The 13,530-nt window shown below is 34.5% G+C and overlaps 1 long non-coding RNA gene across 1 annotated transcript; it reads left to right on the plus strand.

Moving 5' to 3' along the window:
• Positions 1–1,415: 1,415 nt before the first annotated feature.
• LOC138333165 (uncharacterized) lies at positions 1,416–10,908 on the plus strand. Its single transcript, XR_011209953.1, has 4 exons — positions 1,416–1,435; positions 6,454–6,527; positions 7,046–7,147; positions 7,521–10,908. It is a non-coding gene; the product is annotated as an uncharacterized lncRNA (long non-coding RNA).
• The last annotated feature ends 2,622 nt before the right edge of the window (positions 10,909–13,530 follow it).

The raw sequence follows: 13,530 nt of genomic DNA on the forward strand, positions 1-13,530 counted from the left end.
CAGTCAGTATATCAATGTCACATCACACACAAAGGAACACAGTCAGTATATCAATGTCATATCACACACAAAGGAACACAGTCAGTATATCAATTGTCACACACAAAGGAACACAGTCAGTATATCAATGTCATATCACACACAAAGGAACACAGTCAGTATATCAATGACAACATCACACACAAAGGAACACAGTCAGTATATCAATGTCATCACACAAAGGAAGTCAGTATATCACACACAAAGGGAACACAGTCGGTATATCAATCATATCACACACAAAGGAACACAGTCAGTATATCAATGTCACATCACACACAAAGGAACACAGTCAGTATATCAATGTCACACAAAAGGAAACACAGTCAGTAAATCAATGACACACACAAAGGAACACAGTCAGTATATCAATGACACATCACACCACACAAGGAAACACAGTCAGTATATCAATGACACATCACACACACAAAGGAACACAGTCAGTATATCAATGACACATCACACACAAAGGAACACAGTCAGTATATCAATGTCACACACAAAAGGAACACAGTCAGTATATCATGTCACACACAAAGGAACACAGTCAGTATATCAATGTCATCACACACAAAGGAACACAGTCAGTATATCTATCATCACATCACACACAAAGGAACACAGTCAGTATATCAATGTCATATCACACACAAAGGAACACAGTCAGTATATCAATGTCACACACAAAGGAACACAGTCAGTATATCAATGACACATGTCACACACAAAGGAACACAGTCAGTATATCAATGACACATCACACACAAAGGAACACAGTCAGTATATCAATCACATGTCACACACAAAGGAACACAGTCAGTATATCAATGTCATATCACACACAAAGGAACACAGTCAGTATATCAATGTCATATCACACACAAAGGAACACAGTCAGTCAGTATATCAATGTCATATCACACACAAAGGAACACAGTCAGTATATATCAATGTCACACACAAAGGAACACAGTCAGTATATCAATGTCACACACAAAGGAACACAGTCGGTATATCAATAGTCACACACAAAGGAACACAGTCAGTATATCAATGTCATATCACACACAAAGGAACACACAGTCAGTATATCAATGTCATATCACACACAAAGGAACACAGTCAGTATATCAATGTCAATCACACACAAAGGAACACAGTCAGTATATCAATGACTCATCACACACAAAGGAACACAGTCGGTATATCAATGTCACATCACACACAAAGGAACACAGTCAGTATATCAATGTCATATCACACACAAAGGAACACAGTCAGTATATCAATGACACATCACACACAAAGGAACACAGTCAGTATATCAATGTCATATCACACACAAAGGAACACAGTCAGTATATCAATGTCATATCACACACAAAGGAACACAGTATATCAGTATATCAATGTCACATCACACACAAAGGAACACAGTCAGTATATCAATGACATATCACACACAAAGGAACACAGTCAGTATATCAATGTCACACACAAAGGAACACAGTCAGTATATCAATGTCATATCACACACAAAGGAACACAGTCAGTATATCAATGACATATCACACACAAAGGAACACAGTCAGTATATCAATGTCACACACAAAGGAACACAGTCAGTATATCAATGTATATCACACACAAAGGAACACAGTCAGTATATCAAATGTCACACACAAAGGAACACAGTCAGTATATCAATGTCATATCACACACAAAGGAACACAGTCAGTATATCAATGTATCACACACAAAGGAACACAGTCGGTATATCAATGACACACACAAAGGAACACAGTCGGTACATCAATATCAATGTCATATCACACACAAAGGAACACAGTCAGTATATCAATGAAATCACACACAAAGGAACACAGTCAGTATATCAATGACAACATCACACACAAAGGAACACAGTCAGTATATCAATGACACATCACACACAAAGGAACACAGTCGTATATCAGTATATATCAATGACACACACAAAGGAACACAGTCAGTATATCAATGTCATATCACACACAAAGGAACACAGTCAGTATATCAATGTCATATCACACACAAAGGAACACAGTCAGTATATCAATGAAATATCACACACAAAGGAACACAGTCAGTATATCAATGACATATCACACACAAAGGAACACAGTCAGTATATCAATGTCATATCACACACAAAGGAACACAGTCAGTATATCAATGTCATATCACACACAAAGGAACACAGTCAGTATATCAATGTCACACACAAAGGAACACAGTCAGTATATCAATGTCATATATCACACACAAAGGAACACAGTCAGTATATCAATGTCACATCACACACAAAGGAACACAGTCAGTATATCAATGACATATCACACACAAAGGAACACAGTCAGTATATCAATGTCACACACAAAGGAACACAGTCAGTATATCAATGTCACACACAAAGGAACACAGTCAGTATATCAATGACATATCACACACAAAGGAACACAGTCAGTATATCAATGTCATCACACACACAAAGGAACACAGTCAGTATATCAATGACACATCACACACAAAGGAACACAGTCAGTATATCAATGTCACACACACAAAGGAACACAGCCAGTATATCAATGTCACACACAAAGGAACACAGTCAGTATCAATCAATATCACACACAAAGGAACACAGTCAGTATATCAATGTCATATCACACACAAAGGAACACAGTCAGTATATCAATGACATATCACACACAAAGGAACACAGTCAGTATACATGTCACACAAAAGGAACACAGTCAGTATATCAATGACACACACAAAGGAACACAGTCAGTATATCAATGTCATATCACACACAAAGGAACACAGTCAGGTATATCAATGTCACACACACACAAAGGAACACAGTCAGTATATCAATGTCACACACAAAGGAACACAGTCAGTATATCAATGACATATCACACACAAAGGAACACAGTCAGTATATCAATGTCATATCACACACAAAGGAACACAGTCAGTATATCAATGTCACACACAAAGGAACACAGTCAGTATATCAATGTCACACACAAAGGAACACAGTCAGTATATCAATGTCATATCACACACAAAGGAACACAGTCAGTATATCAATGTCACACACAAAGGAACACAGTCAGTATATCAATGACATATCACACACAAAGGAACACAGTCAGTATATCAATGACACATCACACACAAAGGAACACAGTCAGTATATCAATGTCACACACAAAGGAACACAGTCAGTATATCAATGTCATATCACACACAAAGGAACACAGTCAGTATATCAATGTCATATCACACACAAAGGAACACAGTCAGTATATCAATGACATATCACACACAAAGGAACAGTCAGTATATCAATGTCACACACAAAGGAACACAGTCAGTATATCAATGTCATATCACACACAAAGGAACACAGTCAGTATATCAATGAAATATCACACACAAAGGAACACAGTCAGTATATCAATGACACATCACACACAAAGGAACACAGTCAGTATATCAATGTCACACACAAAGGAACACAGTCAGTATATCAATGTCATATCACACACAAAGGAACACAGTCAGTATATCAATGTCATATCACACACAAAGGAACACAGTCAGTATATCAATGTCATATCACACACAAAGGAACACAGTCAGTATATCAATGTCACACACAAAGGAACACAGTCAGTATATCAATGTCACACACAAAGGAACACAGTCAGTATATCAATGCATATCACACACAAAGGAACACAGTCAGTATATCAATGTCACATCACAACAAAGGAACACAGTCAGTATATCAATGCAATCACACACAAAGGAACACAGTCAGTATATCAATGTCACACACAAAGGAACACAGTCAGTATATCAATGTCATATCACACACAAAGGAACACAGTCAGTATATCAATGACACATCACACACAAAGGAACACAGTCAGTATATCAATGTCATATCACACACAAAGGAACACAGTCAGTATATCAATGTCACACACAAAGGAACACAGTCAGTATATCAATGTCATATCACACACAAAGGAACACAGTCAGTATATCAATGTCATATCACACACAAAGGAACACAGTCAGTATATCAATGTCACACACAAAGGAACACAGTCAGTATATCAATGACACATCACACACAAAGGAACACAGTCAGTATATCAATGACATATCACACACAAAGGAACACAGTCAGTATATCAATGTCATATCACACACAAAGGAACACAGTCAGTATATCAATGTCATCACACACAAAGGAACACAGTCAGTATATCAATGTCATATCACACACAAAGGAACACAGTCAGTATATCAATGACATATCACACACAAAGGAACACAGTCAGTATATCAATGTCACATCACACACAAAGGAACACAGTCAGTATATCAATGTCACACACAAAGGAACACAGTCAGTATATCATGTATATATCAATGTCATCACACACAAAGGAACACAGTCAGTATATCAATGTCATATCACACACAAAGGAACACAGTCAGCATATCAATGAAATATCACACACAAAGGAACACAGTCAGTATATCAATGTCATATCACACACAAAGGAACACAGTCAGTATATCAATGTCATATCACACACAAAGGAACACAGTCAGTATATCAATGTCACACACAAAGGAACACAGTCAGTATATCAATGTCACACACAAAGGAACACAGTCAGTATATCAATGTCACACACAAAGGAACACAGTCAGTATATCAATGACATATCACACACAAAGGAACACAGTCAGTATATCAATGTCACACACAAAGGAACACAGTCAGTATATCAATGTCACATCACACACAAAGGAACACAGTCAGTATATCAATGTCACACACAAAGGAACACAGTCAGTATATCAATGACATATCACACACAAAGGAACACAGTCAGTATATCAATGTCACACACAAAGGAACACAGTCAGTATATCAATGTCACACACAAAGGAACACAGTCAGTATATCAATGACACATCACACACAAAGGAACACAGTCAGTATATCAATGTCACACACAAAGGAACACAGTCAGTATATCAATGTCATATCACACACAAAGGAACACAGTCAGTATATCAATGTCACACACAAAGGAACACAGTCAGTATATCAATGTCACACACAAAGGAACACAGTCAGTATATCAATGTCACACACAAAGGAACACAGTCAGTATATCAATGACATATCACACACAAAGGAACACAGTCAGTATATCAATGTCACACACAAAGGAACACAGTCAGTATATCAATGTCACACACAAAGGAACACAGTCAGTATATCAATGTCACACACAAAGGAACACAGTCGGTATATCAATGTCACACACAAAGGAACACAGTCAGTATATCAATGTCATATCACACACAAAGGAACACAGTCAGTATATCAATGTCATATCACACACAAAGGAACACAGTCAGTATATCAATGTCACACACAAAGGAACACAGTCAGTATATCAATGTCATATCACACACAAAGGAACACAGTCAGTATATCAATGTCATATCACACACAAAGGAACACAGTCAGTATATCAATGACATATCACACACAAAGGAACACAGTCAGTATATCAATGTCACACACAAAGGAACACAGTCAGTATATCAATGTAACACACAGTCAGTATATCAATGTCACACACAAAGGAACACAGTCAGTATATCAATGTCATATCACACACAAAGGAACACAGTCAGTATATCAATGTCATATCACACACAAAGGAACACAGTCAGTATATCAATGTCATATCACACACAAAGGAACACAGTCAGTATATCAATGTCATATCACACACAAAGGAACACAGTCAGTATATCAATGACATATCACACACAAAGGAACACAGTCAGTATATCAATGACATATCACACACAAAGGAACACAGTCAGTATATCAATATCACACACAAAGGAACACAGTCAGTATATCAATGACACATCACACACAAAGGAACACAGTCAGTATATCAATGTATCAATGTCATATCACACACAAAGGAACACAGTCAGTATATCAATGACATATCACACACAAAGGAACACAGTCAGTATATCAATGTCACACACAAAGGAACACAGTCAGTATATCAATGACATATCACACACAAAGGAACACAGTCAGTATATCAATGTCACACACAAAGGAACATAGTTTTCATTGATTTTACATTCATGTAAATTAGTAAACAATGAGCCAGTGGTATATTTTGATAGACTGCTACCACATATGTTCTCATGAATGATTTTGATGTTGATGCTTTATATTTGAATTACTTAGATTAACATAAATGGTAATGAGCTATTGATGTTGTTTGTACTCAGGTATCGGTTTGATCTGAAGAACACAAGGTATCGAGAGGTGAGCGGGCAGGCCCAAGGAGCAATTCAGCAGACTTGTAAGTCTTATATAACATCCTGATATATAGGTCTAAATTCAAAATTGAAAACCATTTACCAAGCTTGTCAAATATGTGAATTAGTGATCAATAGCTCTAAAAATATTGATCCTGATGTGGTACATGTAAATGGTTTTAATACAGATTTAAGTTTTGAATTGAGTGGTATGTTTCCACAACATTGTCTGGCTAACTCCTAAACAACTTAACATATTTTGATAAAATTTGGTACACAGAACCCTGACATAAAAGGGAGTTGAGTAAACTATAAAAAGTATCACTGTAATATCCCCTTATTACTAAATTTAGCCATATTAGCCGTCCCCTTTTGCGACAGATCTAGTTTGACGATAATGGTCCAAAGGATCACTATACAAATAAATATGTTAAAGAAAATTTTGAATACTTTCTTTTTAAAATCAAAACATTGCAAGGTTTAGTATGGACAAATTTGACGTTGATTGTATGAAGGCTATGCAGATTGAACCATTTTGAAAACTTTTTTTTCTGTGGTACAGTTGTGACTGCTGAGGAATACCAGACGAGGATGATGGTGGAGGATATCGGTGCAATGTAACCATGACAACAGTTGACAGGAAGTGAGCAGGCTACAGATACTGGTTAGTAAGGGTTCATTGCGAAATGTTGTTATTTGAATGGTCAGAAAGTATTGAAGCTTTAAATTATAACTGAAGGTTAAAAAAGTGGTTCAATTGAAAAGATGTCTTCAGCGAAAGAAAGATAACAAACTGATAGTATATTTATTCGTAAATAATTGAATTAATCCAAAAAATCTTGCACACTGTAATGTTTTAAAGAAAGATAATGGCAATTGATGACTACAATATCCGATTTTGACCCTTTGGTTGATATCCAAAACATCTGAATATACTTACCCTACAGAAATGTGTACCTACAGATCTTGTTTTATTGCAGGATCTGAATATACTTACCCTACAGAAATGTGTACCTACAGATCTTGTTTTATTGCAGGAATTAAACTAACAAGATCAGGTGATGATTTCTATCTACTAAAGGAGTTTCAAATACTGTCATCCTCTCACTGGCTTTCATTGTTATTAGACCATTCAGGAGAACTATAATTGGTACCTGTATGGACATGCTTGCTGTTAGTGGCCTCCTGTGTATAAACCATGTGGAGGAGTTAGCAGATGTGTTGTAATTAAAGTACAGTTTACGACCTTAACATTGTCAGAGGTTAATTGTAACTTTTGATGACTCAATCAGCCTCTCAAGGTATTCTTGTAATAATTTATGAAATACGTGACTTTTTGCTATTTTTTTGGCTATGTTTGTGATTTTGCTGTTCAAAATGTCAAAGGCTGTATAAGATGTCATTATTGGTATAACAGACCTCTTGGAACAGCAAAGGTCTAGAAAATCAGAAAACTCCAAATGGAGGTCCTCGATGATGAAGAATATCGCGACATTTTGTGTTTATCTCCATCCCAAAGTGAATTAATTACTTAATAACACAAAGTATTTGTAGAAACTTTGTGATTGGTGACTTTTTAAGTATTTTTTTAGAAATAGAAATATTTGTGGTACATGTGACCATACGGCAGTGCTTCCAATAATGCATAAATTGAATGCTGTTTTATATTTTTTGATTTGTAACAACCATGAAAACAACCGACGTGTGAAACAATATGCATTAAAATTACACTGGTCAAAACTGCTATGATGTTGTAAAGGTATTATTAGAATTTTGGTTGTCCATAATTAATTGAATTCTCTCTGAAGAGACATTAAGAATAATTGAATTCTCTCTGAAGAGACATTAAGAATAATTGAATTCTCTCTGAAGAGACATTAAGATTGATTGAATTCTCTCTGAAGAGACATTAAGATTGATTGAATTCTCTCTGAAGAGACATTAAGATTGATTGAATTCTCTCTGAAGAGACATTTTTTTAAAGTGTTGAAGTGACTTATATCTTTGATAAATATTGTCTTGGTTGATCAGCTTATAAAACACTAAAAGTCCATTGTAGTGTTAACGTTGCAAGAGATATTTAAGATGAGCCTTAATATGATGAAACACAAGTTTACGACGGCAAAAAAACATTAAAAAATACAAAATTATTTTCAGTATTTTTTTATTTTTTTGTGCACGTCGTAAACCTGTGGATGAAATAATGAATCAATAGTGAGAGGATTAAATAGCAAAATGGGTTTGCCATTTTATTATCAAGCCTTGTTGGAAATTACATAATATGTTAGAAGAGTACAAGAAATGTCTAATCTGATTGAAATACAGATTCTCAATCAATTGGATCTAACAATATTCTATCACGGGTCACCTTCTAATGATCCCGCATTTCAGTTCAAATGCATTTTCTCCATCTGGTTACTTTATACATAACTGAAAAACTGAAAAAGCTAGGAAAGAATGTTGACTGTTTATTGGTGAATTTGAATGATTACCAGAAACCATAAAACAAATCTTTGGGGTAACAGGGGCTACTCAATAGAAGAACTGCTTGAATCTGTAGGAAAAGAGACGCAGACTAACTTTAGAAGATAGTAGCTGGTGGCTAAAAATTTCAGAGCAAATTTGACTTCTATAAGTTGCGGGGAAGACCATTGACTTTGAATCGAAGCGACTCATGAGAAACGACTTAATTTAACATGATGAAGTTTGACGAGGACAAACTTGACTCCTAAAAGCAGTTAAGAAAGCCCCTGACTCTGACTTAAAGTGACAGTCACTCATGAGAAGTGCTTTGACTTGTGCATGATAAGTTTTACCCCTGTACCCCTTGGCTATATCAACTGAAAATGTTATTCCATCACAGCTAGCATACTATGTAGCTATGCTGTGCTCTTTGGGATGAAATAGACCAAAATGATATTAGACAGCTCTGCAAACTTTTTTGCCTCGTTAAGATATTTGGAAGTAGTAATTTGATTGGTCAGTTTGAAAGGTCATCAGAATGTGACCCCATTTGGGATATTGTCAGAGCCTCTATGATGCAGAGTGAAATTAAGGATGCGTATTTTAATCAGATTGTCCAATTACATGATAGATATTTTTGTTAAACTTTATTGTGATATATGTGTGAACTTTCCTTTTTAGAAAAAAACTTGATGTTGCCCTGTGGTATTTTGTTGATATCCCTCTCTGTATAATACACATGGGTTGTAAAGTTGTGTTTTTTTCTCTGGGACATCTGGCTTTTTACTCCAAAGCCTGACTTGTCATAAATGGAATTATTACTGGTAATGGAATATGATGAAAAAAATGTTATTGATATCAGGTGATCAAATCCACCATTAGTTTTATTTTATTGTTTTATTAGTACATGTATTCAAATAGTATCAAGTTTGTTAAGTTTTGAATGTATGGTCTTTCTTGGCTGTAAAAGCCAAAAGATTTTTCTGAATAGTATCTTCGGTTTGAAAAGTGCAATGTTTTTGTTGAAGATATGACATATTGAATTATAAACACCAATTGTAAGTAACAATTATGTGAAGTTATTAATGCAAATAACTGTAGTCATGGTGACCATGTACACAGTAACATGTGACAACTACTGCAGTAGATGTAAACCATCTTATTTTCATGCGCTATTAAATTTTACATATTTTCTGATTTCTGCGGAATCATGAAAATAAATCGCTGCAAAAATGTTTCAAATACAGGTATAAAAGTAAACCAATATGGTTCCAAATACAAAATTTAATCATTGTGAAAAAGTTGTTTTGCCTGAAATTACAAAATAAATTAAATAACACCAAAAATAAGTTGGTTTGTCGTATTTGTATAGTGTAATTAGAAAAAAATTACAGTATACACATATGATAACTAACGGTTATTTGTAGTTTTGACAACCACTTATATATATATAAATGATAAAATGTGTAATTAAAATATATATTATAATTTAGGTTTTTAACTACATGTGTATACATGAATACAGTATATAATAAATTAATTGTTTACAGAGGTGTGCTTTATCAAGATACAACAACTGTATATAGTGCTGAATGTTTTAGAGATTTTACAACATTTTGTAACAACTATGAGTATTAAGTTGCTTCATCCATACACAAAATATTTTTATCATTGTTTGCTAAGGTCATTATAAAATTTAAGAATATATATTCTACACTTAATGTTATTTTTTTTTCGTAACAGATTGAATTAAGTTGAATGGGTGAATTGCTTGCTTGCTTTCATTGTTTTGTATAGTTCATTAATGTGTACACACAAGTTTTTATGCAATATGAGTAAACTTAGATGTACATGATTGTATAAGAGAGATAGCACATGAATTAAGTTTTGTTACTACTGGAATGTTTATAATCCCCAAGTGTACAAATTTTATCTTGTAAATAAAAATGAATTTATATCATCTATCATGGTTTATTTTTATGCAAGTCATGTATTTATTTTAAAACTCTTTCAAGACTATGTCAGGGTCATATCAGGCGATTTTCAGCCAAACCACACTTTTGTCAACTTCTGAAGAAGTTCAAAATATGTTTTCAAGATGTTGGCCACCTTGTGAAAAGTTTACACACAGCAGACAACAACAGACAATACATGATAACTATAGGTCATCCTGACCCTTTGGGTTAGATGATCTAAAAAACCAAGATGGCCACCAGGCAGCCATCTTGAATTTTGACAAAGAAATTTTTGTTACATCTTAATCAGATTGATCGACTTTAGTGTGTTTACCTTGGCCTTAGTTAGATTACCTTTACTTTTGCGGTAAACCTTGACATTGGTGAGTTTTCCTTAACCTAAGTATTTGTCTTGACCTTCATGGCTTTACCTTGACTTCTCTAACTAACTTAATTTATTTTACATCAATTGCGAAACAAGTTATATAACTTATGCATATCACTCTCGATGGCCTGGATGTAAGCTCACGAAGGGTCTTACAGTGAGAGGAAACTGGAGTGCACTGAAGAAACCCACATGATAGGGCAGGTGGCCCCTAAGCTTTTCAGGTGTGTGCCAGGGATCGAACCCCAGACGGCTGGGTGAAAGGCAAGCAGCTTAACCACTACATCACCCAATCACCTTGACCTTGGTGACTTCACTTTAACTTCAGAAGGGTTGGCTTGACCTTACTGGGTTTAACTACTTAACATCAATGAGTTTACGTTGACCTTTATATGTTAACACTGACTTTAATGGTTTCACCTTGACCTCAATGGTTTTACCTTGACCTTATCTTTTAGTTTGTTTAATTGACCTTAATTGATTAAACTCAACTTTAATGGTTCACCTTGACCTTGGTGGTTTTAACCTTGACCTTAAAACTGTAACATCAACGGTAATAGTTTCGCCTTGACCTTAGTGATTTTAACTTTACTTAAGTGATTTTATCTTGAACTATGTAAGTGGGTTAAACATGACCTTTGTGGGATTTTTTTGTGTTTTTTTTTTACCTTATTGGTTTTATCTCAATTTTACAGTATCAAAAACACTACTCATATGTATAAATGTACCATATAAATTGTTGACATATACAAAACAAAACAAATGTACCATATAAATTGTTGACATACACAAAACAAACAAAAGGAATAAAACTAGGACTTTATTGACAAAATATAATCCATTCATTATTTATTCACAAAGTTTACACTATAATGACATTATTAGATCAATACATTCCTTGCAATATGCCATGCCTTCAACGTGTGTACCAATGCGTTAACCCAAATTCATCACGATATCAAACATGGGGTCATTATGACCGTGTGTAATCGTAATCAATTGTAATTACATTTTCACAAGTAATTGACAGTAATCAGTAATTGAAGGTTTATTGTTATTGTATTTGTAATCAATTACAGTGAGAACGTACTGTGTAAATGTAATTCCATTTTGATTGTTTTTCAATTGTATTATGCCACTGGAAGTTTGATTGTGACAATATATATATTTATCACAGTGTCTCTAAATTTTAGAAGTCAATGGATTATGAAACATGTAGAATATAGATCTACAGGCATGTCAATATATTTCTCCAACTCATCCATTCTCAATCTTGTTTGTTTGTTTGAGTTTTACAGCCCATGGACAACTGAGTTCGTTTAGGGCCAAACTACAAGTCTTGTATTAATTTCCATTTCAATCAGATACTTAATATAAATGAAATGTACACATATATTTTAACATATGGTTTGGAGCTTTATATCATATGGGGGTAAAAATCTCCATTGCTAGCCAGTGACAAAATGAAAAAAGTAATGACATATGTTTTTTATTATTCCACACATATATAGCTAACAGGAGAAAAAAAAAACACTATTGAAAAAGCACTGTGTAATTATAAGTCTGTTTTTGTTTTTTTAATTGCTTTTATCTAAGGTGGTGGGAAGGGGGACAGGGCATTAACGCAAAGCGTTGAAAAATCAGTATACATGTACAAAATGTGTTTCCACTAACTCAACTTTCTATAGATTAATTATAAAAAATTCTCTGCATTACATTTAAAACATATAGATATTAAAATACACAGAATTTACATATATATATAAGAAAGGGGAAAATCTAATCCATCAGTTTCAGAAAACTAAACGAACTAATAGATCAATAAAACAGTAGCTCTACACTATCTTATTCCGGATTTGCATATTACAGAGTTATCTGCACTTGCGAGTAGGTATTGATTGTGATGTCATGTTTTTGCGAGCGTAATGTCATACTTTTCTGAGAAAATGATGTGAATTGCGCTCACAAAATAATGACGTAACAATCGATACCTACCCGCAAGGGAGGTAACTCCGTAATATACAAAGACGGAATACAGTGTAACCATAATTAATTAAGGATACATGTGTCAATTCATCACGGTACAACCATGATAAGTTTCAATTCATCACGGTACAACCATGATAAGGCAGAAAAATAGAATGCAATTAAGGATACATGTGTCAATTCATCACGGTACAACCATGATAAGTTTCAATTCATCACGGTACAACCATGATAAGGCAGAAAAATAGAATGCACAGT

This window comes from Argopecten irradians, chromosome 10 (genome assembly GCF_041381155.1).
Source record: "Argopecten irradians isolate NY chromosome 10, Ai_NY, whole genome shotgun sequence".
Classification (NCBI taxonomy): domain Eukaryota; kingdom Metazoa; phylum Mollusca; class Bivalvia; order Pectinida; family Pectinidae; genus Argopecten; species Argopecten irradians.